The following is a 27624-nucleotide window of genomic DNA, read 5'->3' as shown; positions in this document are numbered from 1 at the left end:
ACTAATAATGTGCAGCAAATGTGTAGGGGGCACTATGTGTGTCATGTGTATAAGGGCATTAATAATGTGCGGCATATGTGTAACAGGGTACTACTGTATGTGTGTCATTACGTGTATAGGGGCACTAATAATGTGCAGCAAATGTGTAGGGGGCACTATGTGTGTCATGTGTATAAGGGCATTAATAATGTGCGGCATATGTGTAAGGGACATTACGTGTAAAAGGGCATTAATAAAGGTTGTCATAATGTGTAAGGCGCATTATGTTTATAAGGACATTAGAATGTGTCTCATATGTGTAAGGGGCATTACTGTGTGGCATTATGTGTATAAGGTGCTCTTCTATGTGGTGTTGCGTATAGAAAGGGCACTACTGTGTCGTCTAATGTGAATAAAGAGCAATAGGGTGTGGTGTAATGTGAATAAGGAGCAATTCAGTGCGATGTAATGCAGGGCCGTAACTACGTGTGTGCCAAGTGGGCTTGGCACACAGCGCAGTTGCCCTGAGGGCGCAACGGCCAGCGGCATGTAATGAGTCAAATTGACTCATTACATGCCGCCTCTGCTGTGTGCGCCGCCGCCGCGCTGTGGAGGGGAAGACAGCGCCGAGCAGCGGAGAGAAGGAGAAGGAGGGAGGGGGAGCAGGGAGCCGCAGCAGCGCTATTTGATTGGTAGTAAGCGCCGCTGCAGCATCCCCCTCTCCTTCTGTATTGGCTGCCCGGCGCTGCTATGGATGCTGGGATGCGGTTCCTTCATCCCAGCATCCACAGCAGCGCCAGGCAGCCAATACAGAAGAAGAGGGGGATGCTGCAGCGGCGCTTACTACCAATCAAATAGCGCTGCTGCGGCTCCCTGCTCCCCCTCCCTCCTCTTCCTTCTCATCTCACTGCCTGCACCGAGGGAGCTGCCAGCACGAGGAGCCTGTCAGGTAAGTATCTCTCTCTCTCTCTCTCTCTCTCTTTTAGGGGGACACCGTCTGCCATAATGTGTAAAAAGGGGTCCTGGCTGCCGCATTGTGTAAAAAGGGGGACTGGCTGCCGCAATGTGTAAAAAGGGGTCCTGGCTGCCGCATTGTGTAAAAAGGGGGACTGGCTGCCGCATTGTGTAAAAAGGGGTCCTGGCTGCCGCATTGTGTAAAAAGGGGGACTGTCTGCCGCAATGTGTAAAAAGGGGGACTGGCTGCCGCAATGTGTAAAAAGGGGGACTGTCTGCCGTAATGTGTATAAAGGGGGACACCGTCTGCCGTAATGTGTATAAACGGGGACGCTGTCTGCTGTAATGTGTAAAAAGGGGGACTGTCTGCTGTACTGTGTCAAAAGGGGGACGCTGTCTGCTGTAATGTATAAAAGGGGCTCTACCTGGTGTAGTGGCGCTACTGTGCAGCGTAATTTGAATAATGTAGACTACTGTGCACCGTAGTATGAATTGCTATTATTTTGTGGCCACGCCCCTTCCCCATGAAGCCACGCCCCTCTAAATTTTTCACGCGCCTACGGCGCGCACTGCCACTGTCTTACATGGGGGGGCGCCACTGTCGTTTCTTGCACACAGCGCTAAAATGCCTAGTTACGGCACTGATGTAATGTGAATAAGGGGCTCTACTGTGAGGAGTAACGTTTATACGGTAAAGTGATACTACTGTGGGACGTAATATGAATTATGGAAACTATCGCATGATCAAATGTTAATAAGGTTGCAGTACTGTGTAGCGTAATTGGAATTGGGGTTACTATTGTGTGGCCATGCCCCTTACCAGCAAAAACACACAGCTTTTTGGGCTGTGCGCCAAATGTGCGAACTGTTCCTATTTAAAGTATAGGGGGTACAAACCCCAAAATAAGGACTGCTATGGATGAGGGGTGATGGTGTTGGGAAAGAGGTGCAAGGTCAGAGGCGGAACCAGCGGTGGTGCTAGGGGGCACCAGCCAAAATCTTGCCTAGGGCAGGCTCTGCCAGCTCTGAAGCTCCCCCGTCCTGCCAGTAACAGCATTGTGCTACAGTCAGCACACGCTGCTGCGTGTTGGCAGGTCTGTGGTGTTGCAGGGAGGCAGCAGCCTCCCTGCTTTCTTCTGCCTGTGCGGGTGTGTAGGGGGGAGCGACCACCTCCTCTGGATTTAGCCCTAGCTGAGGGGCCAAAATTCCATTTAAAAAAAACGCCGGAATTTGCATAAAGGGGCGTGGTCACGCATCCTACGATTAGGCCACGCCCCCAACCCCACAGCAGGCACAGCAATGAGATAGGGCTTTTTGTTTTGTTGGGGGGTGGGGTGGGAGGAGGGGTGTGTGTGTAAATGGACTGTCTTGCCCCGGGTGAGAGCGATCCTAGCTTCGGCCCTGTTAGAAGGAAAGGGGAGAAATACAGATATGTGCGCACTCAGTCCATGCTTATGGCGGGGCAAGTGCCAAATCCTTTCTGGCAATCCAGAGTAGTGGGTTCTCCTTCATATGTGCAGGAACCTCCTAATCATGTAGGTGTGGAAAGCAGAAGAGCTCCGTGGTGACAGGGTAATGGAGACTCTCACCAGTGTGCTGGACCACAGTTGCTCTGGCATATTGTGGGTAATGATGACAGATACATATGTGTACTTGGTGTGTGACCCTAGTATATATATGTAGCAATGAGAGTCTTGGGCACCGTTTATACACATTGCTGCAGCCGTGGTCATTGGGGGTTATTCAGAGTTGTTAGTAAACCAAAAAAGTTAGCAACTGCGCAAAACTATGGGGGTCATTCCGACCTGATCGCTCGCTGCAGTTGTTCACAGCGCAGCGATCGAGTCGGAACTGCGCATGCGCCGGCGGCCGTCATTACCTAGCGATCGCCTCTGCCTGATTGACAGGCAGAGGCCGTCGCTGGGCGGGAGGGGGCGGCACGGCGGCGTTTGGCTGCCGTTTTGGGGGCGCGGTCTGGCCAACGCAGGCGTGGCCGGTCCATGCGGGGGTCGGGCCGCAGTGGCTGCGTGACGTCACACGCAGCCGCTGCGACCAGGAGCAGCGACGAGTAACTTCCGGCCAGCCGCAGGAGCTGCGCTGGCCGGGAGTTACTCAACAAGTACAAAAGCATCACAGCTGTGCGATTCTTTTGTACTTGTGCAGGAGGGGGGAAGGGGGGGGGGTGGACAGACATGCGGGGCGGGCTAGCCCTGTGCTGGGCGTCCCCCCGCATGTCTGGGAACATGATGCTAAATTTAGTACAGCTACGATCAACTCAGAATGACCCCCTATGTTTCACTGCATGTGGGGCAGATGTAACATGTGCAGAAAGAGTTAGATTTGGGTGGGTTATTTTGTTTCTGTGCAGGGTAAATACTGGCTGTTTTATTTTTACACCGCAGTTTAGATTTTAGTTTGAACACACCCCACCCAAATCTAACTCTCTCTGCACATGTTACATCTGCCCCACCTGCAGTGCATCATGGTATTGGCCAATTGCTAACTTAGTACCCAATAACCTGCATAGTACCCAAAGAAGCAGCACCGGCTAAACCCAAAAACGTCACATACATATTTCTGTTTTTATATAGAAAAGTAGACCCCTCTCCTCCCATAGCTTTATATGTAACACAATGTTCCATTACACTGCCGCCCCCCTCCCCTCTCTCTCCATCGGAGTCCTTCCCAACGGAACATCAGCACTCTTTAAGTAACTTCGGAATTTTGGAATTCCATATTAAGATATTTATTTACTTTCCAAAGAGCAAAAAGCGAAGACGACTTGAAATGAACCCAGCTGTGAAAACACATTCGTCTTCAGTCAAGTCCTGTGCGGGGGAGAATGTAGCACACAAGTGGCTTCCCCTCTCCCAGTGATACTCCACCGTGCGGATTGGGCCACATATTGCGTGTCAGCCCCGGTTGATGCATCTCTCTATCAGATTATTTACTGTGCAGTGAGAGGTGGCTTAATGTACCCTGGGATACATGTACCCAGCTGCCAGATACACACAATGAGCCATTGCCTTAATAACCTTGTAATTTATTTGGGGCTGTAGGTCGCTGTATCCTGAGAGATGATAATGATGTGCAAAATCAGCTTCCACAACATCTTCCAGTATCTGTGCTGTGATTGTTATCTCTGTACAGGCGGAAAGAAAATGTTTATTAGCAGTGGGATTCAAATGTTCATTTTAAAGTGTACTTGTTTGGTTGAATTCATGATACATTTCCGGTCATTGATACATTGATACATATCTGCTACTGGTACATAAATCCTTGTTTGTCTGGTCGTTGTAATTGTACCGTGGGCATGGAAGTAATTGTGAAACTTCTGTCTGTGTTTGTGTTCTATCTTTGAATCATTTGGGTGTCGGCTGGATGTGGAGGTCTGCGGTATATATGAATTGGTGACCGAATGAGATAAGGTCCTTATGTCGACCTCACAGGTCGACAGTCATTAGGTCGACTACTATCATGGTTACTATGATTGGGAAGAGTAACCTGAAGCTCGCACAATTGGGAATAGTAACCTGAAGCTCGCACGATTGGGAATAGTAACCTGAAGCTCGCACGATTGGGAATAGTAACCTGAAGCTCGCACCATTGGGAATAGTAACCTGAAGCTCGCACCATTGGGAATAGTAACCTGAAGCTCGCACCATTGGGAAATAGTAGCCTGTAGCTCGCACGATTGAGAATAGTAACCTGAAGCTCGCTCGATTGGGAATAGTAACCTGAAGCTCGCACCATTGGGAATAGTAACCTGAAGCTCGCACCATTGGGAATAGTAACCTGAAGCTCGCACAACTGGGAATAGTAACCTGAAGCTCGCTCGATTGGGAATAGTAACCTGAAGCTCGCACAATTGGGAATAGAAACCTGGAGCTCGCACCATTGGGAATAGTAACCTGAAGCTCGCACCATTGGGAATAGTAACCTGAAGCTCGCACAATTGGGAATAGTAACCTGAAGCTCGCTCGATTGGGAATAGTAACCTGAAGCTCGCACAATTGGGAATAGTAACCTGAAGCTTGCACAATTGGGAATAGAAACCTGGAGCTCGCACCATTGGGAATAGTAACCTGAAGCTCGCACCATTGGGAATAGTAACCTGAAGCTCGCACCATTAGAAATAGTAACCTGAAGCTCGCACAATTGGGAATAGTAACCTGAAGCTCGCACAATTGAGAATAGTAACCTGAAGCTCGCACAATTGGGAATAGTAACCTGAAGCTCGCACAATTGAGAATAGTAACCTGAAGCTTGCACAATTGGGAATAGTAACCTGAAGCTCGCACAATTGGGAATAGTAACCTGAAGCTCGCACGATTGAGAATAGTAACCTGAAGCTCGCACGATTGGGAATAGTAACCTGAAGCTCGCACGATTGGGAATAGCAACCTGAAGCTCGCACCATTGGGAATAGTAACCTGAAGCTCGCACGATTGGGAATAGTAACCTGAAGCTCGCACCATTGGGAATAGTAACCTGAAGCTCGCACCATTGGGAATAGTAACCTGAAGCTCGCATGATTGGGAATAGTAACCTGAAGCTCGCACGATTGGGAATAGTAACCTGAAGCTCGCACCATTAGAAATAGTAACCTGAAGCTCGTACCATTGGGAATAGTAACCTGAAGCTCGCACTATTGGGAATCGTAACCTGAAGCTCGCACCATTGGGAATAGTAACCTGAAGCTCGCACCATTGGGAATAGTAACCTGAAGCTCGCACCATTGTGAATAGTAACCTGAAGCTCGCACCATTGGGAATAGTCACCTGAAGCTCGCACCATTGGGAATAGTAACCGGAAGCTCGCATGATTGGGAATAGTAACCTGAAGCTCGCACCATTGGGAATAGTAACCTGAAGCTTGCACGATTGGGAATAGTAACCTGAAACTCGCACGATTGGGAATAGTAACCTGAAGCTCGCACCATTAGAAATAGTAACCTGAAGCTCGCACAATTGGGAATAGTAACCTGAAGCTCGCACAATTGGGAATAGTAACCTGAAGCTCGCACAATTGAGAATAGTAACCTGAAGCTCGCACAATTGGGAATAGTAACCTGAAGCTCGCACAATTGAGAATAGTAACCTGAAGCTCGCACAATTGGGAATAGTAACCTGAAGCTCGCACAATTGAGAATAGTAACCTGAAGCTCGCACGATTGGGAATAGTAACCTGAAGCTCGCACGATTGGGAATAGTAACCTGAAGCTCGCACCATTGGGAATAGTAACCTGAAGCTCGCACGATTGGGAATAGTAACCTGAAGCTCGCACCATTGGGAATAGTAACCTGAAGCTCGCACCATTGGGAATAGTAACCTGAAGCTCGCACCATTGGGAATAGTAACCTGAAGCTCGCACGCCATGTGAGGGGACACGGTGCACCTATTGGGGTTCCCGGTCACTTTACGAGCAAAGCGACATTTTTTTTTTTTTAAATCCTGTCGACCTTTTCCAGGTGTCGACCTAATGAGTGTCATCCTAAATAGGGTCGATCCAACAAACCCATTCCGCCCGAACGGATGTTAGTCCATATGAGGCTGACAGCATCCATGGCCGTAGAGACATCTATGAGGTGTAGGTACTGAAGGGCGTGGCTAAATCCCAGAGGCATGACCCCACCCCCTATGCGCGGTGCAGCAAAATGGCAACATGCATTGCAAAGAGGTTTATTTGTCTGCCTCAGTTGCTGTCCTGGGCCCTTATAATAGGCCAGAGCCCGTGTAATTAGTACGCACTCACCCCCCCCCTCCTGGCACACCTACACAGTGTCCTGCATGTATGTGTGACAGAGGGACACACAGAGTAGCGGCGCCGTGTTACCGCCCATACACACCAGTGCGGATTGGGAGTCAGCTGATCATGTCACCATTAGTAGTTTCCAGTGTTACTCTCTATCAAGCTGCTCTTGCAACTTAGGGGGACATTTACTAAGCAGCGATAAGAGCGGATAAGTGAGCCAGTGGAGAAGTTGCCCATGGCAACCAATCAGCACTGAAGTAACATCTATAATTTGCATACTATAAAATGATACAGAGCTGCTGATTGGTTGATGGCTCACTTATCTGCTCTTATCACTGCTTAGTAAATGTCCCCCTTAGTAACTGAGACCTGATACATTCTGGATTCTAACATATGGTAACTGTAATCTGGCATTTCAGTGAGGACCAGGGGCGCCGTAAGGTAACGTTCGGAAAACATGTCTTTTTTCTGATAAAATTCTGTGAAGTGTGATGAAAGCTGCATCTCCATTACACCGCCTGTTATACCATTATATGAATAAAGCTCATTTATTTAACGCCGTACCCTGAATCTCAGCTGAGCCTCATTATACGCATGTATGCATGTAGCATACGTAATTAGCACAAAAAATCCCAAATTTGAAAGAAAGAAAAAACGCCTTTTCCAACCTATTAGCCGTATCCCTCTGCTCATATCCGTCCTGGGAGGATTGCATTTGTCTCATTTATGGTTGGTGGTAGGAAACGCTGAGGAAATTAATGAAATAAAACAGATTTATTCATATCTGAAAAGCTCTTACACTGGGAAATGCAATGTTTTTCCCTTGCCAAATTGTGTCATTATCGTTATCCTTTAGATTTTGTTATGTAATTGAGAAAATAAGTCCACGTTATAATTAAACAGGGTTTTTAATGAGTACAGTTAGAGGAAGACAAAGTAGAGGAACAATGTATTATATTTACATTTTATATGTATAACTTCTTATTTTTCTTTTTAACAAAGCAAATCTCCAGCAACAGCTAATGATCTCTTTAGCTAGAGCAGGGGTGGGGAACCTTTGGCCCTGCAGCTGTTGTTGAACTACACACACCAGCATGCCTTGCTACAGTTTTGCTATTTGGTCATGCTAAAACTGTTGCATGGCATGGTGGGATGTGTAGTTCAACAACAGCTGGAGGGCCGCAGGTTCCCCTGAGCTAGAGTGACCATATTGGGCCTAATACAGACCTGATCACTCGCTAGCTATTTTTGCAGCGCTGCGATCAGATAGCCGCCGTCCACTGGGGAGTGTATATTTGCTTTGCAAGTGTGCGATCGCATGTGCAGCCGAGCGCTACAAAAAAGTTCTGTGCAGTTTCTGAGTTGCCCAGAACTTACTCAGCCGCTGCGATCACTTCAGCCTGTCCGGGCCCGGAATTGACGTCAGACACCCACCCTGTAAACGCTTGGACACGCCTGCGTTTTTCCAACCACTCACAGAAAACGGTCAGTTGACACCCACAAACGCCCTCTTCCTGTCAATCTCCTTGCGATCGGCTGTGCGAATGGATTCTTCGTAAAATCCATCACACAGCAACGATCCTCTTTGCACCCGTGCAACGCGCCCGCGCATTGCGGTGCATACATATGCGCAGTCCTGAGCTGATCGCAGCGCAGCAAAAAAATATATTGTGCGATCAGGTCTGAATGACCCCCTCTTACCTGGGACGCTCATGGATTACACAGGTTCTGTGGCTGGAGGACTTCAGGCCTACATCTCAGCTGGTTTTAATCAGCCACAGAACCTGTATAATCCATGAGAGTCCCAGGGAAAAGTTATAATATGGTCACTGTACTTTAGCAGACCGAGGGCATGATTCGGAGATTATGCATGCCACTGCGCATGCATATGAATCGCGCTTCACATGTGCCGCGGTGGTCTTGCAACGCCAGTCGTATTAAGGATTTTTTTGCAAAGTGAGTGACAGTCGGGGAGCATTTGTGGGTGGCAATGGTCGCAAGGGTGTCATACCCAAGCGACAGATCTAAGACGCCTCCACTGGGAGTCTCTATACAACTCCATGCGGCTGCAACATTTGCATATTATCGCACAGCCGCTGCGTACAGGATTGCAGAGCTGCGACGGCATTTGCGTCCATCTCTAAATCAGGACCCAAAATAATAAATATGGGCAAAGCTCAAATTTAAAAGTGTTGTTACCTGTTCCAGCAAGACAAACGGTTCCCTGTCCCCATATGTACGCTAGCCTGCTAAACTAAAAAGTCCTGATTTACACTGGCGCAGAGTTGCATGCAAAGTGTCCGCTTTCCCTGTTTGGAAATAAATGCGAATATTCGCTTGCGTTCATTCGGCAGCACCTAGGTGACCACCTCAGCGTCATTCAGTCTTTTTGTGAAAGCAACCATCAACACTATCACCATGCAATTTTACCAGCCCTATCCCCGCTGCATGAGATCTGTCATAAATTGGACAGACCGCACAACTCTGAATTGTCCGCAATTCGGTCTACTGACCTGTGGCACGCCCAGTTGCTGCACAGGTGCACCCACTCAGATGCAAGTCCAGGCGCCACTGAGATGAATCAACCGTAATTACTCAAAGTTGCCATTGCTCCGAGGACGGACTTGCATGCTCTATGAGATCACATCACAGATGAATAAGCCTCTAAATGCGTTTCCATACTGCGCGTGCTCATCAAATACGCATCCATATGTCATTTTTTTTCATATTAATGTTGAACAATTTTCCACCTCTCTACAACAACTATCACCAGGTCCTACCTTCTCCTGCCCTGATTGAACAAGCGGTTCCAACAATATTTACTTGCATTGATCCCCAATCTCAGTTGCGGCCCATTCAAGAACCCCTGCTTCCTTTTCAAAATCTCTCCCACAAATAAAACTTCATTGGCTAACAAGGCGTTAGCCAATGACATTTAATTTGTGGGAGAGATTTTATTTGTGGGAGAGATTTTGATACCTCTCCTGACTTTCTCATGTATACTGCTATATATATATATACACTGCTCAAAAAAATAAAGGGAACACTTAAACAACACAATGTAAGTCCAAGTCAATCACACTTCTGTGAAATCAAACTGTCCACTGTCAAAGTCGAAAAATATTGCAGTACACACATCAAGTACAAACTACACACAGATGGCCTCCGCGCATGTACTTGTTCTGCCGTGCGTGCACATATTCGCAATTTGCATATGGTCGCTCCCGCGGTCCTGCGTATTAGAGCGTGGTATGAGTATTTACGGTAGTGTTTGTAGTTGCATGGAAAAGCCATAAAAACGCATACATATTTTATCCAAATAGTGCACAATGTACACATAGTCTCCCTGCATCACACCAGCAAGTTACAACAGTTTAAATGGTATCAGAACAAAGGGATTCACCTTTACAGGATAGGAGGGGACAGAACAAGGTTATAAGGTGGTGTTTGGTATCCAGCTGTAGGGTATTTTAAGGGCAATATTCCGGTGTTGGTTTGCAGAAGATCGCACGCTCCTGCGAATAGTTATGCGCAGGAGCAGAATATAGATATTAACTGTGTTTACTGTACATTTGGTATGCGGCGGGAACCCAGAGGAGACCACCTGCAAGGGCACCTGGAACAGACATCGCCCACCTATTCAAACCAACCTATGACCTCTCCTGTACTGTAAATGACCATCCCTGTGTCCAATGGACAAAGAGACTACAGTATCCATTGTGTTAGGTTTTGGAATATTGTATAAAAGAGCCAGCTGCATGCCCGGCCAGTACACAGACTCTGAAGATCATCTACCTTGATGACTGAGGACCAGACTGGGAAGCGCAGGCGAAACCAAACACGTATGTACCACTGATTGTAGCCATTCTTCTATTGTATTGTATTGTTTATATTGTAACCCCCTGCAAGTAAAGAACCGTTGGTGGGTTAGACCCCAACCTAGTTTTGAATTACAATTGGTTTCGTGTCCCATTTCCTTGCTAAGGTTTAAAGTGTATTTACAGCCACTCAGGCTGCTGCATTGTGCTAACAGCGTATAGGCTTCTGTACGCAAACTGTGTAGTCACTACACCCTTTCGGCGTACGTACACAGAGTGCGTACACTGTACGATCTTGTGTACGTAAGGTTTGTGAACAATATAAGGGTGAAAGGTTAATTACAGCGGCCGCAGCGGCTCAATATTAAAGTGTATCAAGTGTGTTTAAAGTATAGCTTTTAGTCCTGCAAGTAAACCGACGTTTACAATTGAGGGCTCGATCCGGTTTTCACATGCTCACAGCCTAACAGGTCATAGCAGACTTAATCTATCAGCAAAGGGCAGAAAGTTATCCTACGTAACCTTTTCCTGGTCAGTGGATGTGCTGAAAACCCTATTTGTGTGCTGTTAGATTGCGTCTGCTCTGTCTGGTCTGCAGAGGTGCTGATAGAACCCGTAAAACAGGAAAAAAAGCTATTTAAAAATCTGTGAATTTTTTTTGGCGCCAAAAGCGTACACAAAGGGCACCGATACTTTGCATACCCTCTCACATTGTTGCCGCAAGATTTAGATTGCTAGATTTGTTTAGATCTGTGTGAAATTGGATACATTTGTTGCTATATAGTTAAATTTGAAATAAAAGTGTTTAAGGAAGTAAATATAAAGCACAACACGCAGGTCTGGCCCTGTCGTTAAAGATTACACAGAACAAGCGATTGTGCTTGTGAGCGAGTATAGTTAGCATTGCTCACATTTATAGAGTTGTGTGATTTGTTTTATTGTGAGGACAGCGTACAAAAACGTGCACATGGCGCAAGGTCGCACACGTGGCATAGGGGTACGCACGGGTGCATAATTACGCAAGCTTGCGTAGGGTTGTGTGCGCATAATAAAACCACACGATAGATGTTCAGTTAAAAGGTGGGACAGTAGCCATGCTACAATAGCACATAAGCAGATTAGTAGAAAACGTTTGTTTAAACTGTAGTGCCTCTGGGGGTAAAGCTGCCGACCAGAATAAGTGAAAATTTTCTGTACAGAAAAACAAAGCGTATTTGAGTGAGTGAAAGCGGGAGTGAGTGGGTTGAACCCCGGAATTCAGGATCCCGTCGTTCGGTACACCAAGTGAGTGGAGGCTTGGCGGCGTGAGGCGGCTGACTCACGTTAGTATAGGATTTGGAATACGTAAGTCGTGAGGAGACTTACACAGGAGCATGGTAGGGAATTGTGAATTGTGAACTTTGTGACCCATATAGTTTTGTTGATACGCTCCGGCTGAGGTTTCGCAGCTTGTGATTCGATTCCAGTGGTCGTAGGGCGGATAGGTAACAAGTACCTATATGCTGTGCGATTGGACCGCATGTTTGTGGGTGCGATACATAGCGCAACTTGATACATTTTTTTTACGAGCTTTTGCGTAAAATTGCGGTATCATTAGCGCTGTATAAAGCATACACAAGCGTGATTTGTGTACAAGTGCATAAAGGGAGTTTTCACTGGTCTCTCTCGGGAAAATCTCCAACGACAGATATTTACTGGAAAGGGTAAGTTACTCCTAAAAACTTCCAGTAAATATAGGTCAATTAGGGGCCCTAAGTTGGGTACATCGCCTTCGCTATCGACAGTGTATGGTAGTACCGGACAACGTGGGCGAGAGTGGGTGAAAGCGCTTGGAGAACTTTCACTGTCGGCTTATATTGAGTATTTTAGTGTTTGTGGGAAAATGCCCACAATTATGGGAGCCAGTTGCTCAACTTAGGGACGTATGGTAGCCAAGGTTCAGGTTGAAGAGCCGCGGCCCAAGGGGTCAGCGAGGTTTATTATGTGTGGAAAATATGGTCCACACGCTGAAGTTTATTGTGACGAATGGGTACCTATGACTGACAACGATAGGGTATCATTCCCTAGGGTGGGCAGCTTTGAACCAGAAGTACTGCAGAATGTAGGCAGTAAAATATGTCTGCTTAAATCCAGAAAACAAAGGATTAGACATAACAATTGTTTAAAACTGTGGCAACAAGAGGGTGGAGATGCAAAGGGAACAAACTCGCAAAGCAAGTACCAAACCTAGCGGGAATGAGGACACAAACACACCATTATCGACACAGGTCGAGAGGGAAGAGATGGCTACAGTCAATGGTATATCTATGAATGATAGTAGAACGCAAGAGAAATGTATTAACCCTAATTTTTGCAAGATGTATCCTGTTTTGAAGTCTTTTCAAGGTTATAGGTCACAGGAAGATGAAGGACCCAGCCAAATCGCAGCTCTCATTCAGGCAGTCGCCTTGCAGGAAACTCAGGTGGGGCCTGTCCATCCAGTTAGAGCAGTAACAGTATTCCCCACTGAAAGAACTGGTGAGGTCACAGCTACCGGTAAGTGTGAGATGGGTCATTGCACAGAGACAACAACACCTTACAGCAAACAGATTAGGAATGGAATGGTAGGATTACATCCTGTCTTGGAAATAGTAACTCCTAATGGGGGAACCGATAGTCAGGGAGTAATCCTCACCCGGAATAATGCAATGTATTGCCCGTGGTCCAGAGCTGAGCTGCGGTCAATCATTTCAGAATTCCCCGATCCCCGGAAGCATTTAGCCAGATGTCAGAAGTTTATCAGAGATCTGGGTAATGCTCATGAACCAGCTAGAGTTGTGTTTCCCCACTACTGTTAAGTGGAGAAGAATGTTCTCCATAAAACAGAGGGAAAATGAAATGGCATCTGAATATTTCCATCGGGCCCTGCAAATAATGGATGGATACATTGGGATATCAGATACAGGGAACAATGCGAATTACAGGGAAGTGGCTGTCTCTGTGCTAATGGACGGACTCAATAAGACAGTAAGGGACAGGGTACAAACATCTTTGCCTAATTGGAGAGGGGCCACAGTAGCTTGTCTTAGAGAGTGTGCTGTCAGAATCCATTTGGATCTCCCATTGTGAGAACATGTTAGCAGGGACTGATGTTCATGGTATAATAGCAAGTTTATTAAGCACTGTACAACTGTAAACAATAAATATAAACCAGGAGTAACTAGAGAACTCAAAAAGAAAGGGAAAACTGAGGGGACATAGGATACCAGGAGACTGTGAATACACGGGATGCCAGGATTGCACTGTGGTAGCTGGATCACAGGATAGCAACAAGCTGAGGAAATACAGGTTACCTGAGTACTGGGAGAATGCAGGCCAGCTACTCAGTTCTTTAACCATAGGCTGAGAGAATACAGGTTACCTGAGTACTGAGAGAGTGCAGGCCAGCTACTCAGTTCCTTAACAACAAGCTGAGGGAATACAGGTTACCCGAGTACTGGGAGAATGCAGGCCAGCTACTCAGTTGCTTAACCATGGGCTGATAGAATACAGATTACCTGAGTACTGGGAGAATGCAGGCCAGCTACTCAGTTCTTTAACCATAGGCTGAGAGAATACAGGTTACCTGAGTACTGGGAGAATGCAGGCCAGCTACTCAGTTCTTTAACAACAAGCTGAGGGAATACAGGTTACCTGAATACTGAGAGAATGCAGGCCAGCTACTCAGTTCTTTAACCATAGGCTGAGAGAATACAGATTACCTGAGTACTGGGAGAATGCAGGCCAGCTACTCAGTTCTTTAACCATAGGCTAAGAGAATACAGGTTACCTGAGTACTGGGAGAATGCAGGCCAGCTACTCAGTTCTTTAACAACAAGCTGAGGGAATACAGGTTACCTGAGTACTGGGAGAATGTAGGCCAGCTACTCAGTTCTTTAACAACAAGCTGAGAGAATACAGGTTACCTGAGTACTGGAAGAATGCCGGTCAGCTGCTCAGTAGTCCATTAACAATGAGCTGAGATATTGCAGCCTCAAAGATAGACTTGATGAACTGGCACAGGAGTGCTTGTGAACAGGGGATAAATAGCAGCATCCCAGGTGCAAACCACAGCTGCACATAACTAGATAATCAATGCTGCCAGGTCACAGAGTGGAAACTGCTAGATAGACCAGGAGGCAGAGAGTGACATCTAGAGGCAGAAAGGATATATGGCACGGATCATGACAGTACCCCCCTCCTCAAGGGCGGATTCCAGACGCTCCACGAATTATTTCTTCTTCTTTCTCCTCTTTTTGGATTTCCCAGTAGGAACAGTAGACTGAAGCTGAAGAAAACCAACAGGTAAGCTGATTGCTGGAGTCTCTAAGTTAGCAACAGGATTCTCGGATGAACCAAGATAGATAGGAACCTTAGATGACCCCGGCTGGGCAGGAACCTCAATAGGGACTGAAGACGGGTAAGACCATGAATTGAATTTCTTAATTACCACTTCACTGAAGGCCACAATATTGAGAAGAACTGGGTCATTGGTTTCAATTAGTGGACTAACCCATGCCAAGGCTTCTCCTCTGAAGGTCAGGAATAAAAATTTTACTATGTTGGATGGAGTAATTCCGAGGGAAGGATCTGTCTCCATCATGGAAAGATATCGATTAACTAGTGCGAAGTATTGCGTTAAATCTCCATCAAAGTAATCCAAAGATGGAGCGTTAGATGAATTCTGTGAAGTGGAAGCTTGATTTTCTGGAAACATTGGAGATGGATCATCAGGACACTGAGGAGGGGACAGACTTTCAGGACACTGGTCAGAAATATATGATGATCCTAACCGAACTTTGACTAGAGACTTGGATGGCACTTTTTGGATTTGGTCCTTCCTGGAAGTCCTGGGGGACTGGGCTGTACCCAAATCGTGAGCCAACAAGTTAGTAGTAGGATTGGAACCCAGGACTACAGCAGTGCCTACGTGCCTAGATATATGGCCTGTGTTGTAAAAAGCAAGGGTGCTAGATTCCTCTTCTGAGATTGGCATAATGCTCTGAGCCCCTCCTGGGGCTGGACTAAGGCAGACGCCCCCACTTCACGGGGCTGGGCTGAGGCAAGAGCCCCCTCTTCACGGGGCTGGGCTGAGGCAAGAGCCCCCTCTTCACGGGGCTGGGCTGAGGCAAGAGCCCCCTCTTCACGGGGCTGGGCTGAGGCAGCGCTCTGAAGACTCTCTGGCTGGGCAGCGCTCTGTAGACTCTCTGGCTGGGCAGCGCTCTGTAGACTCTCTGGCTGGGCAGCGCTCTGTAGACTCTCTGGCTGGGCAGCGCTCTGTAGACTCTCTGGCTGGGCAGCGCTCTGTAGACTCTCTGGCTGGGCAGCGCTCTGTAGACTCTCTGGCTGGGCAGCGCTCTGTAGACTCTCTGGCTGGGCAGCGCTCTGTAGACTCTCTGGCTGGGCAGCGCTCTGTAGACTCTCGGGCTGAACAGCGCTCTGTAGACTCTCGGGCTGGGCAGCGCTCTGTAGACTCTCGGGCTGGGCAGCGCTCTGTAGACTCTTGGGCTGGGCAGCGCTCTGTAGACTCTCTGGCTCTGGACCCTCTGAACCCCTCACAGGGGCTGGACACTCTGAAGAACCCCCTCCTGCGGCTGGACACTCTGAAGAACCCCCTCCTGGGGCTGGACACTCTGAAGAACCCCCTTCTGGGGCTGGACACTCTGAAGAACCCCCTCCTGGGGCTGGACACTCTGAAGAACCCCCTCCTGGGGCTGGACACTCTGAAGAACCCCCTCCTGGGGCTGGATACTCTGAAGAACCCCCTCCTGGGGCTGGACATGCTGAACCCCTCACTGGGGCTGGACACTCTGAGGAAGACCAGTTTTGTGACAGATGGTATTTAAAGATTGGAGATGCACTCTGCCCCCATTCCTTGGTTTTCGAATGGGACAAGTTAGAATAAAATGTCCTTGACCCCCACAATACAGGCAAAGTTTATTGTCTCTACGATACTGGCATTCTGATTCTGAGAGGCTGGGTCGAGGGAAACTTTGGAATCTGCCTCTTGTCTGTGGAGGAGAGGTGCCTCTAGCATGCCTAGTCCATGGGTCAGAAGAAAACCCCTTTACTGGAGCTATTTTACTGGGGTCCACCAGTCTCCCCAGGAATTCAGGTAGAATGCATTGAATACTGGATACTAAAGTCTGTAGCTGGTCTAACTTTCCCTTTAAAATCCCCAGTTGTAAGAAATCTAAAGAAGGTGATGTCCTGGGAGCTGAGGGGTTAATGAGCTGTGAGAAAACTCCCTCAGGCAGACTGCAATTATCTCCCCTGCTGTTTGTTTTGGGCCAGTTCATACTGTCAGAATCCGTTTGGATCTCCCATTGTGAGAACATGTTAGCAGGGACTGATGTTCATGGTATAATAGCAAGTTTATTAAGCACTGTACAACTGTAAACAATAAATATAAACCAGGAGTAACTAGAGAACTCAAAAAGAAAGGGAAAACTGAGGGGACATAGGATACCAGGAGACTGTGAATACACGGGATGCCAGGATTGCACTGTGGTAGCTGGATCACAGGATAGCAACAAGCTGAGGAAATACAGGTTACCCGAGTACTGGGAGAATGCAGGCCAGCTACTCAGTTCCTTAACAATGGGCTGAGAGAATACAGGTCACCTGAGTACTGGGAGAGTGCAGGCCAGCTACTCAGTTCCTTAACAACAAGCTGAGGGAATACAGGTTACCTGAGTACTGGGAGAATGCAGGCCAGCTACTCAGTTGCTTAACCATGGGCTGAGAGAATACAGGTTACCTGAGTGCTGGGAGAATGCAGGCCAGCTACTCAGTTCCTTAACAACAAGCTGAGGGAATACAGGTTACCTGAGTACTGGGAGAATGCAGGCCAGCTACTCAGTTGCTTAACCATGGGCTGAGAGAATACAGGTTACCTGAGTGCTGGGAGAATGCAGGCCAGCTACTCAGTTCCTTAACAACAAGCTGAGGGAATACAGGTTACCTGAGTACTGGGAGAATGCAGGCCAGCTACTCAGTTGCTTAACCATGGGCTGAGAGAATACAGGTTACCTGAGTGCTGGGAGAATGCAGGCCAGCTACTCAGTTCCTTAACAACAAGCTGAGGGAATACAGGTTACCCGAGTACTGGGAGAATGCAGGCCAGCTACTCAGTTCTTTAACCATAGGCTGAGAGAATACAGATTACCTGAGTACTGGGAGAATGCAGGCCAGCTACTCAGTTCTTTAACCATAGGCTGAGAGAATACAGATTACCTGAGTACTGGGAGAATGCAGGCCAGCTACTCAGTTCTTTAACCATAGGCTGAGAGAATACAGGTTACCTGAGTACTGGGAGAATGCAGGCCAGCTACTCAGTTCTTTAACAACAAGCTGAGGGAATACAGGTTACCTGAATACTGAGAGAATGCAGGCCAGCTACTCAGTTCTTTAACCATAGGCTGAGAGAATACAGATTACCTGAGTACTGGGAGAATGCAGGCCAGCTACTCAGTTCTTTAACCATAGGCTAAGAGAATACAGGTTACCTGAGTACTGGGAGAATGCAGGCCAGCTACTCAGTTCTTTAACAACAAGCTGAGGGAATACAGGTTACCTGAGTACTGGGAGAATGTAGGCCAGCTACTCAGTTCTTTAACAACAAGCTGAGAGAATACAGGTTACCTGAGTACTGGAAGAATGCCGGTCAGCTGCTCAGTAGTCCATTAACAATGAGCTGAGATATTGCAGCCTCAAAGATAGACTTGATGAACTGGCACAGGAGTGCTTGTGAACAGGGGATAAATAGCAGCATCCCAGGTGCAAACCACAGCTGCACATAACTAGATAATCAATGCTGCCAGGTCACAGAGTGGAAACTGCTAGATAGACCAGGAGGCAGAGAGTGACACCTAGAGGCAGAAAGGATATATGGCACGGATCATGACAGTACCCCCCTCCTCAAGGGCGGATTCCAGACGCTCCACGAATTATTTCTTCTTCTTTCTCCTCTTTTTGGATTTCCCAGTAGGAACAGTAGACTGAAGCTGAAGAAAACCAACAGGTAAGCTGATTGCTGGAGTCTCTAAGTTAGCAACAGGATTCTCGGATGAACCAAGATAGATAGGAACCTTAGATGACCCCGGCTGGGCAGGAACCTCAATAGGGACTGAAGACGGGTAAGACCATGAATTGAATTTCTTAATTACCACTTCACTGAAGGCCACAATATTGAGAAGAACTGGGTCATTGGTTTCAATTAGCGGACTAACCCATGCCAAGGCTTCTCCTCTGAAGGTCAGGAATAAAAATTTTACTATGTTGGATGGAGTAATTCCGAGGGAAGGATCTGTCTCCATCATGGAAAGATATCGATTAACTAGTGCGAAGTATTGCGTTAAATCTCCATCAAAGTAATCCAAAGATGGAGCGTTAGATGAATTCTGTGAAGTGGAAGCTTGATTTTCTGGAAACATTGGAGATGGATCATCAGGACACTGAGGAGGGGACAGACTTTCAGGACACTGGTCAGAAATATATGATGATCCTAACCGAACTTTGACTAGAGACTTGGATGGCACTTTTTGGATTTGGTCCTTCCTGGAAGTCCTGGGGGACTGGGCTGTACCCAAATCGTGAGCCAACAAGTTAGTAGTAGGATTGGAACCCAGGACTACAGCAGTGCCTACGTGCCTAGATATATGGCCTGTGTTGTGAAAAGCAAGGGTGCTAGATTCCTCTTCTGAGATTGGCATAATGCTCTGAGCCCCCTCCTGGGGCTGGACTAAGGCAGACGCCCCCACTTCACGGGGCTGGGCTGAGGCAAGAGCCCCCTCTTCACGGGGCTGGGCTGAGGCAAGAGCCCCCTCTTCACGGGGCTGGGCTGAGGCAAGAGCCCCCTCTTCACGGGGCTGGGCTGAGGCAAGAGCCCCCTCTTCACGGGGCTGGGCTGAGGCAGCGCTCTGAAGACTCTCTGGCTGGGCAGCGCTCTGTAGACTCTCTGGCTGGGCAGCGCTCTGTAGACTCTCTGCCTGGGCAGCGCTCTGTAGACTCTCTGGCTGGGCAGCGCTATGTAGACTCTCTGGCTGGGCAGCGCTCTGTAGACTCTCTGGCTGGGCAGCGCTCTGTAGACTCTCTGGCTGGGCAGCGCTCTGTAGACTCTCTGGCAGGGCAGCGCTCTGTAGACTCTCTGGCTGGGCAGCGCTCTGTAGACTCTCTGGCTGGGCAGCGCTCTGTAGACTCTCGGGCTGGGCAACGCTCTGTAGACTCTCGGGCTGGGCAGCGCTCTGTAGACTCTCTGGCTCTGGACCCTCTGAACCCCTCACAGGGGCTGGACACTCTGAAGAACCCCCTCCTGCGGCTGGACACTCTGAAGAACCCCCTCCTAGGGCTGGACACTCTGAAGAACCCCCTCCTGGGGATGGACACTCTGAAGAACCCCCTCCTGGGGCTGGACACTCTGAAGAACCCCCTCCTGGGGCTGGACACTCTGAAGAACCCCCTCCTGGGGCTGGATACTCTGAAGAACCCCCTCCTGGGGCTGGACGTGCTGAACCCCTCACTGGGGCTGGACACTCTGAGGAAGACCAGTTTTGTGACAGATGGTATTTAAAGATTGGAGATGCACTCTGCCCCCATTCCTTGGTTTTCGAATGGGACAAGTTAGAATAAAATGTCCTTGACCCCCACAATACAGGCAAAGTTTATTGTCTCTACGATACTGGCGTTCTGTTTCTGAGAGGCTGGGTCGAGGGAAACTTTGGAACCTGCCTCTTGTCTGTGGAGGAGAGGTGCCTCTAGCATGCCTAGTCCATGGGTCAGAAGAAAACCCCTTTTCTGGAGCTATTTTACTGGGGTCCACCAGTCTCCCCAGGAATTCAGATAGAATGCATTGAATACTGGATACTAAAGTCTGTAGCTGGTCTAACTTTCCCTTTAAAATCCCCAGTTGTAAGAAATCTAAAGAAGGTGATGTCCTGGGAGCTGAGGGGTTAATGAGCTGTGAGAAAACTCCCTCAGGCAGACTGCAATTATCTCCCCTGCTGTTTGTTTTGGGCCAGTTCATACTGTCAGAATCCGTTTGGATCTCCCATTGTGAGAACATGTTAGCAGGGACTGATGTTCATGGTATAATAGCAAGTTTATTAAGCACTGTACAACTGTAAACAATAAATATAAACCAGGAGTAACTAGAGAACTCAAAAAGAAAGGGAAAACTGAGGGGACATAGGATACCAGGAGACTGTGAATACACGGGATGCCAGGATTGCACTGTGGTAGCTGGATCACAGGATAGCAACAAGCTGAGGAAATACAGGTTACCCGAGTACTGGGAGAATGCAGGCCAGCTACTCAGTTCCTTAACAATGGGCTGAGAGAATACAGGTCACCTGAGTACTGGGAGAGTGCAGGCCAGCTACTCAGTTCCTTAACAACAAGCTGAGGGAATACAGGTTACCTGAGTACTGGGAGAATGCAGGCCAGCTACTCAGTTGCTTAACCATGGGCTGATAGAATACAGATTACCTGAGTACTGGGAGAATGCATGCCAGCTACTCAGTTCTTTAACCATAGGCTGAGAGAATACAGGTTACCTGAGTGCTGGGAGAATGCAGGCCAGCTACTCAGTTCCTTAACAACAAGCTGAGGGAATACAGGTTACCCGAGTACTGGGAGAATGCAGGCCAGCTACTCAGTTCTTTAACCATAGGCTGAGAGAATACAGATTACCTGAGTACTGGGAGAATGCAGGCCAGCTACTCAGTTCTTTAACCATAGGCTGAGAGAATACAGGTTACCTGAGTACTGGGAGAATGCAGGCCAGCTACTCAGTTCTTTAACAACAAGCTGAGGGAATACAGGTTACCTGAATACTGAGAGAATGCAGGCCAGCTACTCAGTTCTTTAACCATAGGCTGAGAGAATACAGATTACCTGAGTACTGGGAGAATGCAGGCCAGCTACTCAGTTCTTTAACCATAGGCTAAGAGAATACAGGTTACCTGAGTACTGGGAGAATGCAGGCCAGCTACTCAGTTCTTTAACAACAAGCTGAGGGAATACAGGTTACCTGAGTACTGGGAGAATGTAGGCCAGCTACTCAGTTCTTTAACAACAAGCTGAGAGAATACAGGTTACCTGAGTACTGGAAGAATGCCGGTCAGCTGCTCAGTAGTCCATTAACAATGAGCTGAGATATTGCAGCCTCAAAGATAGACTTGATGAACTGACACAGGAGTGCTTGTGAACAGGGGATAAATAGCAGCATCCCAGGTGCAAACCACAGCTGCACATAACTAGATAATCAATGCTGCCAGGTCACAGAGTGGAAACTGCTAGATAGACCAGGAGGCAGAGAGTGACACCTAGAGGCAGAAAGGATATATGGCACGGATCATGACAGTACCCCCCTCCTCAAGGGCGGATTCCAGACGCTCCACGAATTATTTCTTCTTCTTTCTCCTCTTTTTGGATTTCCCAGTAGGAACAGTAGACTGAAGCTGAAGAAAAACAACAGGTAAGCTGATTGCTGGAGTCTCTAAGTTAGCAACAGGATTCTCGGATGAACCAAGATAGATAGGAACCTTAGATGACCCCGGCTGGGCAGGAACCTCAATAGGGACTGAAGACGGGTAAGACCATGAATTGAATTTCTTAATTACCACTTCACTGAAGGCCACAATATTGAGAAGAACTGGGTCATTGGTTTCAATTAGCGGACTAACCCATGCCAAGGCTTCTCCTCTGAAGGTCAGGAATAAAAATTTTACTATGTTGGATGGAGTAATTCCGAGGGAAGGATCTGTCTCCATCATGGAAAGATATCGATTAACTAGTGCGAAGTATTGCGTTAAATCTCCATCAAAGTAATCCAAAGATGGAGCGTTAGATGAATTCTGTGAAGTGGAAGCTTGATTTTCTGGAAACATTGGAGATGGATCATCAGGACACTGAGGAGGGGACAGACTTTCAGGACACTGGTCAGAAATATATGATGATCCTAACCGAACTTTGACTAGAGACTTGGATGGCACTTTTTGGATTTGGTCCTTCCTGGAAGTCCTGGGGGACTGGGCTGTACCCAAATCGTGAGCCAACAAGTTAGTAGTAGGATTGGAACCCAGGACTACAGCAGTGCCTACGTGCCTAGATATATGGCCTGTGTTGTGAAAAGCAAGGGTGCTAGATTCCTCTTCTGAGATTGGCATAATGCTCTGAGCCCCCTCCTGGGGCTGGACTAAGGCAGACGCCCCCACTTCACGGGGCTGGGCTGAGGCAAGAGCCCCCTCTTCACGGGGCTGGGCTGAGGCAAGAGCCCCCTCTTCACGGGGCTGGGCTGAGGCAAGAGCCCCCTCTTCACGGGGCTGGGCTGAGGCAAGAGCCCCCTCTTCACGGGGCTGGGCTGAGGCAGCGCTCTGAAGACTCTCTGGCTGGGCAGCGCTCTGTAGACTCTCTGGCTGGGCAGCGCTCTGTAGACTCTCTGGCTGGGCAGCGCTCTTTAGACTCTCTGGCTGGGCAGCGCTCTGTAGACTCTCTGGCTGGGCAGCGCTCTGTAGACTCTCTGGCTGGGCAGCGCTCTGTAGACTCTCTGGCTGGGCAGCGCTCTGTAGACTCTCTGGCTGGGCAGCGCTCTGTAGACTCTCTGGCTGGGCAGCGCTCTGTAGACTCTCTGGCTGGGCAGCGCTCTGTAGACTCTCTGGCTGGGCAGCGCTCTGTAGACTCTCGGGCTGGGCAACGCTCTGTAGACTCTCGGGCTGGGCAGCGCTCTGTAGACTCTCTGGCTCTGGACCCTCTGAACCCCTCACAGGGGCTGGACACTCTGAAGAACCCCCTCCTGCGGCTGGACACTCTGAAGAACCCCCTCCTGGGGCTGGACACTCTGAAGAACCCCCTCCTGGGGATGGACACTCTGAAGAACCCCCTCCTGGGGCTGGACACTCTGAAGAACCCCCTCCTGGGGCTGGACACTCTGAAGAACCCCCTCCTGGGGCTGGATACTCTGAAGAACCCCCTCCTGGGGCTGGACGTGCTGAACCCCTCACTGGGGCTGGACACTCTGAGGAAGACCAGTTTTGTGACAGATGGTATTTAAAGATTGGAGATGCACTCTGCCCCCATTCCTTGGTTTTCGAATGGGACAAGTTAGAATAAAATGTCCTTGACCCCCACAATACAGGCAAAGTTTATTGTCTCTACGATACTGGCGTTCTGTTTCTGAGAGGCTGGGTCGAGGGAAACTTTGGAACCTGCCTCTTGTCTGTGGAGGAGAGGTGCCTCTAGCATGCCTAGTCCATGGGTCAGAAGAAAACCCCTTTTCTGGAGCTATTTTACTGGGGTCCACCAGTCTCCCCAGGAATTCAGGTAGAATGCATTGAATACTGGATACTAAAGTCTGTAGCTGGTCTAACTTTCCCTTTAAAATCCCCAGTTGTAAGAAATCTAAAGAAGGTGATGTCCTGGGAGCTGAGGGGTTAATGAGCTGTGAGAAAACTCCCTCAGGCAGACTGCAATTATCTCCCCTGCTGTTTGTTTTGGGCCAGTTCATACTGTCAGAATCCGTTTGGATCTCCCATTGTGAGAACATGTTAGCAGGGACTGATGTTCATGGTATAATAGCAAGTTTATTAAGCACTGTACAACTGTAAACAATAAATATAAACCAGGAGTAACTAGAGAACTCAAAAAGAAAGGGAAAACTGAGGGGACATAGGATACCAGGAGACTGTGAATACACGGGATGCCAGGATTGCACTGTGGTAGCTGGATCACAGGATAGCAACAAGCTGAGGAAATACAGGTTACCCGAGTACTGGGAGAATGCAGGCCAGCTACTCAGTTCCTTAACAATGGGCTGAGAGAATACAGGTTACCTGAGTACTGGGAGAGTGCAGGCCAGCTACTCATTTCCTTTACAACAAGCTGAGGGAATACAGGTTACCTGAGTACTGGGAGAATGCAGGCCAGCTACTCAGTTGCTTAACCATGGGCTGAGAGAATACAGATTACCTGAGTACTGGGAGAATGCAGGCCAGCTACTCAGTTCTTTAACCATAGGCTGAGAGAATACAGGTTACCTGAGTGCTGGGAGAATGCAGGCCAGCTACTCAGTTCCTTAACAACAAGCTGAGGGAATACAGGTTACCTGAGTACTGGGAGAATGCAGGCCAGCTACTCAGTTCTTTAACCATAGGCTGAGAGAATACAGATTACCTGAGTACTGGGAGAATGCAGGCCAGCTACTCAGTTCTTTAACCATAGGCTAAGAGAATACAGGTTACCTGAGTACTGGGAGAATGCAGGCCAGCTACTCAGTTCTTTAACAACAAGCTGAGGGAATACAGGTTACCTGAGTACTGGGAGAATGCAGGCCAGCTACTCAGTTCTTTAACAACAAGCTGAGGGAATACAGGTTACCTGAGTACTGGGAGAATGCAGGCCAGCTACTCAGTTCTTTAACAACAAGCTGAGGGAATACAGGTTACCTGAGTACTGGAAGAATGCCGGTCAGCTGCTCAGTAGTCCATTAACAATGAGCTGAGATATTGCAGCCTCAAAGATAGACTTGATGAACTGGCACAGGAGTGCTTGTGAACAGGGGATAAATAGCAGCTTCCCAGGTGCAAACCACAGCTGCACATAACTAGATAATCAATGCTGCCAGGTCACAGAGTGGAAACTGCTAGACAGACCAGGAGGCAGAGAGTGACACATAGAGGCAGAAAGGATATATGGCATGGATCATGACAGTGCGCAATGGAATACCACAAGAATATTGTTAGGCGCAGAGAACAACCGGAGGAGAGGCTGAGGACTGAAAATATACAGGCTCTTGCAGCAAAGCCTCATCAGCTTAAACCCCCAAATCCTGGTGGTAAGAAAAGACCGATAATATGTTACATTTGTAGAAATAAAGGGCATTTTGCCAGAGACTGTAGGAGTAGTAGAACACATAGTCAATATAGACCCCTAGACAGAGAAAACAAGCCACATTATTAAACACATAGACGGGATCAAGGGACATATAGTAAGGAATCACGAGCCATATAGAAAACACAGATTCGGTTAATGGGAAGAATGGAATAAATGCAACTTTACCCTTTTTGACAAAACTTGCTGGGGTTAAGATGAAGCCTCTAAACTTTAGCTTCTTTCTCTAGCAGAAATGGCCCCTGATTAACTTAACAGGAGTTATGTTAGATATGGTATACATATAGCGTGCTCCCGACCAGGAAGCACAAAGTATGTTGGATACCCACAAAGACTAATATTGCAATTCACTGTTCTAGATGCATGTCCATCACAGGTAGAGGAAATTATCTCACAGATACCGGGTTCCCTACGAACTTAGGATGGACAGAACACTGGATTGATGGCTGGGATAGTCCCAGTAGAGATATGACACATAGAATTTTTTTTAGGTGTATAGACAGTAGAGAATCACTTCCCCATAGTGCCCAATCCAGTTGTCAAATTTTATAAAATCCTCTTTGCCTCTATAAACTTACCTGTTACTAACCTCTATGTGATTTTTCTTCAAAGTTTCCTCCTCATCTCTTACGTTCACCGACAGGAGGGTACAATACATGGACCCGATTACAGTTCAAATGCCACATGCCTACTCGGTCCTTCAGAGTTCAGCCCAAATCCAGTATATCTCACGAGCACAAGGACACCAGTATTTATGCAGTATGCCTGGTCATGCACAAAGGGTGGAGAATGAGAATACTGGTGAAGGGAGAATGTGTACAGACACCGATATGCATGATGGTGTGACAAGCTGTTGGTGAATACCAAACCTGACATTTCCAAACCTGACATTTTCTTTTTGTATTAACTATTTTTCCCCTCTCTCCTCTCATCCAGAGATGGTTTACTTCACACAACTGATAACACACAACAGTTAAACACATTAAAAATTTGTGTTCCCTACAGAAAAAGGCAGTCTGGAGGGCAAAGGGGTATGGCCAGGAGTCCTCAGGACTTTGGACAGGTGGACACGGTAAGCCAGTAGCCCCCAGAGCATATCTTCCAAGTCTAGCTGAGGTGGCACACAGTCTGACTCATCAAGGCAAAGAGGGTATGTGCAAGCTGGTAAGAGCCTACTGGTGTGCACCAGGATTCTCTTCTCATGCAGGTAAGAGAGACATGTTTTACTTGCTTGAGGAAGAATATTGGTAAGACAATACCAACAGAGCCATCCCATATCCCTCCGACAGATGGACCTTTTCAGGTAATACAAATCGACTTCATACAGTTACCACCCTGTAGGAATTTTAAATATGTGTTAGTTTGTATTGATGTATTTTCCAATTGGGTAGAAGCGTTCCCTGCTGCCACAAATACTGCTACGTTCACTGCAAAGAAAATTGTGCAGGAATTTGTGTGTAGATATGGTATCCCTAGAATGATTGAAAGTGATATGGGTACCCATTTTACAGGTGAAGTCTATCAGGTCATGTGCAAACTGATGGGAATTAATAGCAAGCTGCATACTCCGTACCGGCCACAGGCAAGTGCAAAGGTAGAGAGAGTGAACAGCACTATTAAGAACAAGCTGAGCAAAATGATGGCTGAAACTGGATTGTTGTGGCCAGAAGCTTTGACACTAGTGTTGTACAGCATCAGAACCACTCCCAGGTCTCCACTTAACTTATCACCCTTTGAAATTCTTTTTGGTCGACAACCTCATGTAATGATAGACCCCCAGGATGATTTAAAATGTAATAATGAAGTGACTGTGAAATATTTGGTTGGGATGAGCCAGCAGCTGAGAAATCAACAAAGAAATTTAAAGCTGGTGATTCCTGACCTACCGAACAGTAATTGTCATGACATTGAGCCTGGGTATTATGTGATGATTCGAAATTTCTTACGCTCAGGTTGCCTCATAGACAGGTGGGAAGGACCATACCAAGTCTTGTTAACCAGCAAGACAGCACTAAAGGTCGCCGAAAGAGAGACTTGGGTCCACTCGTCCCACTGCAAGAAGGTCGCTGACCCGGAGAAGACTCGTGACAAAGAGCAGAGTGTAGAGAACCTCGTATCACTGGAGGGTTTGTTCCGGGAAAGTTGAGAGGCAGGACTATTGAAAGGCACCTGAGCACGGAGAGCAACAAGATCTAGGACGTTTGTCGCACAATT

The 27624-nt window shown here is 47.8% G+C and overlaps 1 long non-coding RNA gene across 1 annotated transcript in view; it reads right to left on the bottom strand.

Annotated features, from left to right (window-relative positions):
* Window positions 1-3697: 3697 nt before the first annotated feature.
* LOC135055258 (uncharacterized) overlaps window positions 3698-27624 on the bottom strand; it is a 123172-nt gene continuing 99245 nt past the window's right edge. Inside the window, exons 2-3 of the long non-coding RNA XR_010243705.1 lie at window positions 7357-7434; window positions 3698-4075 (exon numbers count right to left, since the gene is read on the bottom strand). This is a non-coding gene — a long non-coding RNA (uncharacterized LOC135055258). The remainder of the gene's footprint in view (window positions 4076-7356; window positions 7435-27624) is intronic.

This window comes from Pseudophryne corroboree, chromosome 1 (genome assembly GCF_028390025.1).
Source record: "Pseudophryne corroboree isolate aPseCor3 chromosome 1, aPseCor3.hap2, whole genome shotgun sequence".
Taxonomy (NCBI): Eukaryota; Metazoa; Chordata; class Amphibia; order Anura; family Myobatrachidae; genus Pseudophryne; species Pseudophryne corroboree.
The sequence above is the reverse complement of the archived record's forward strand: the minus strand, read 5'-3'. Positions and strand labels throughout refer to the sequence as shown.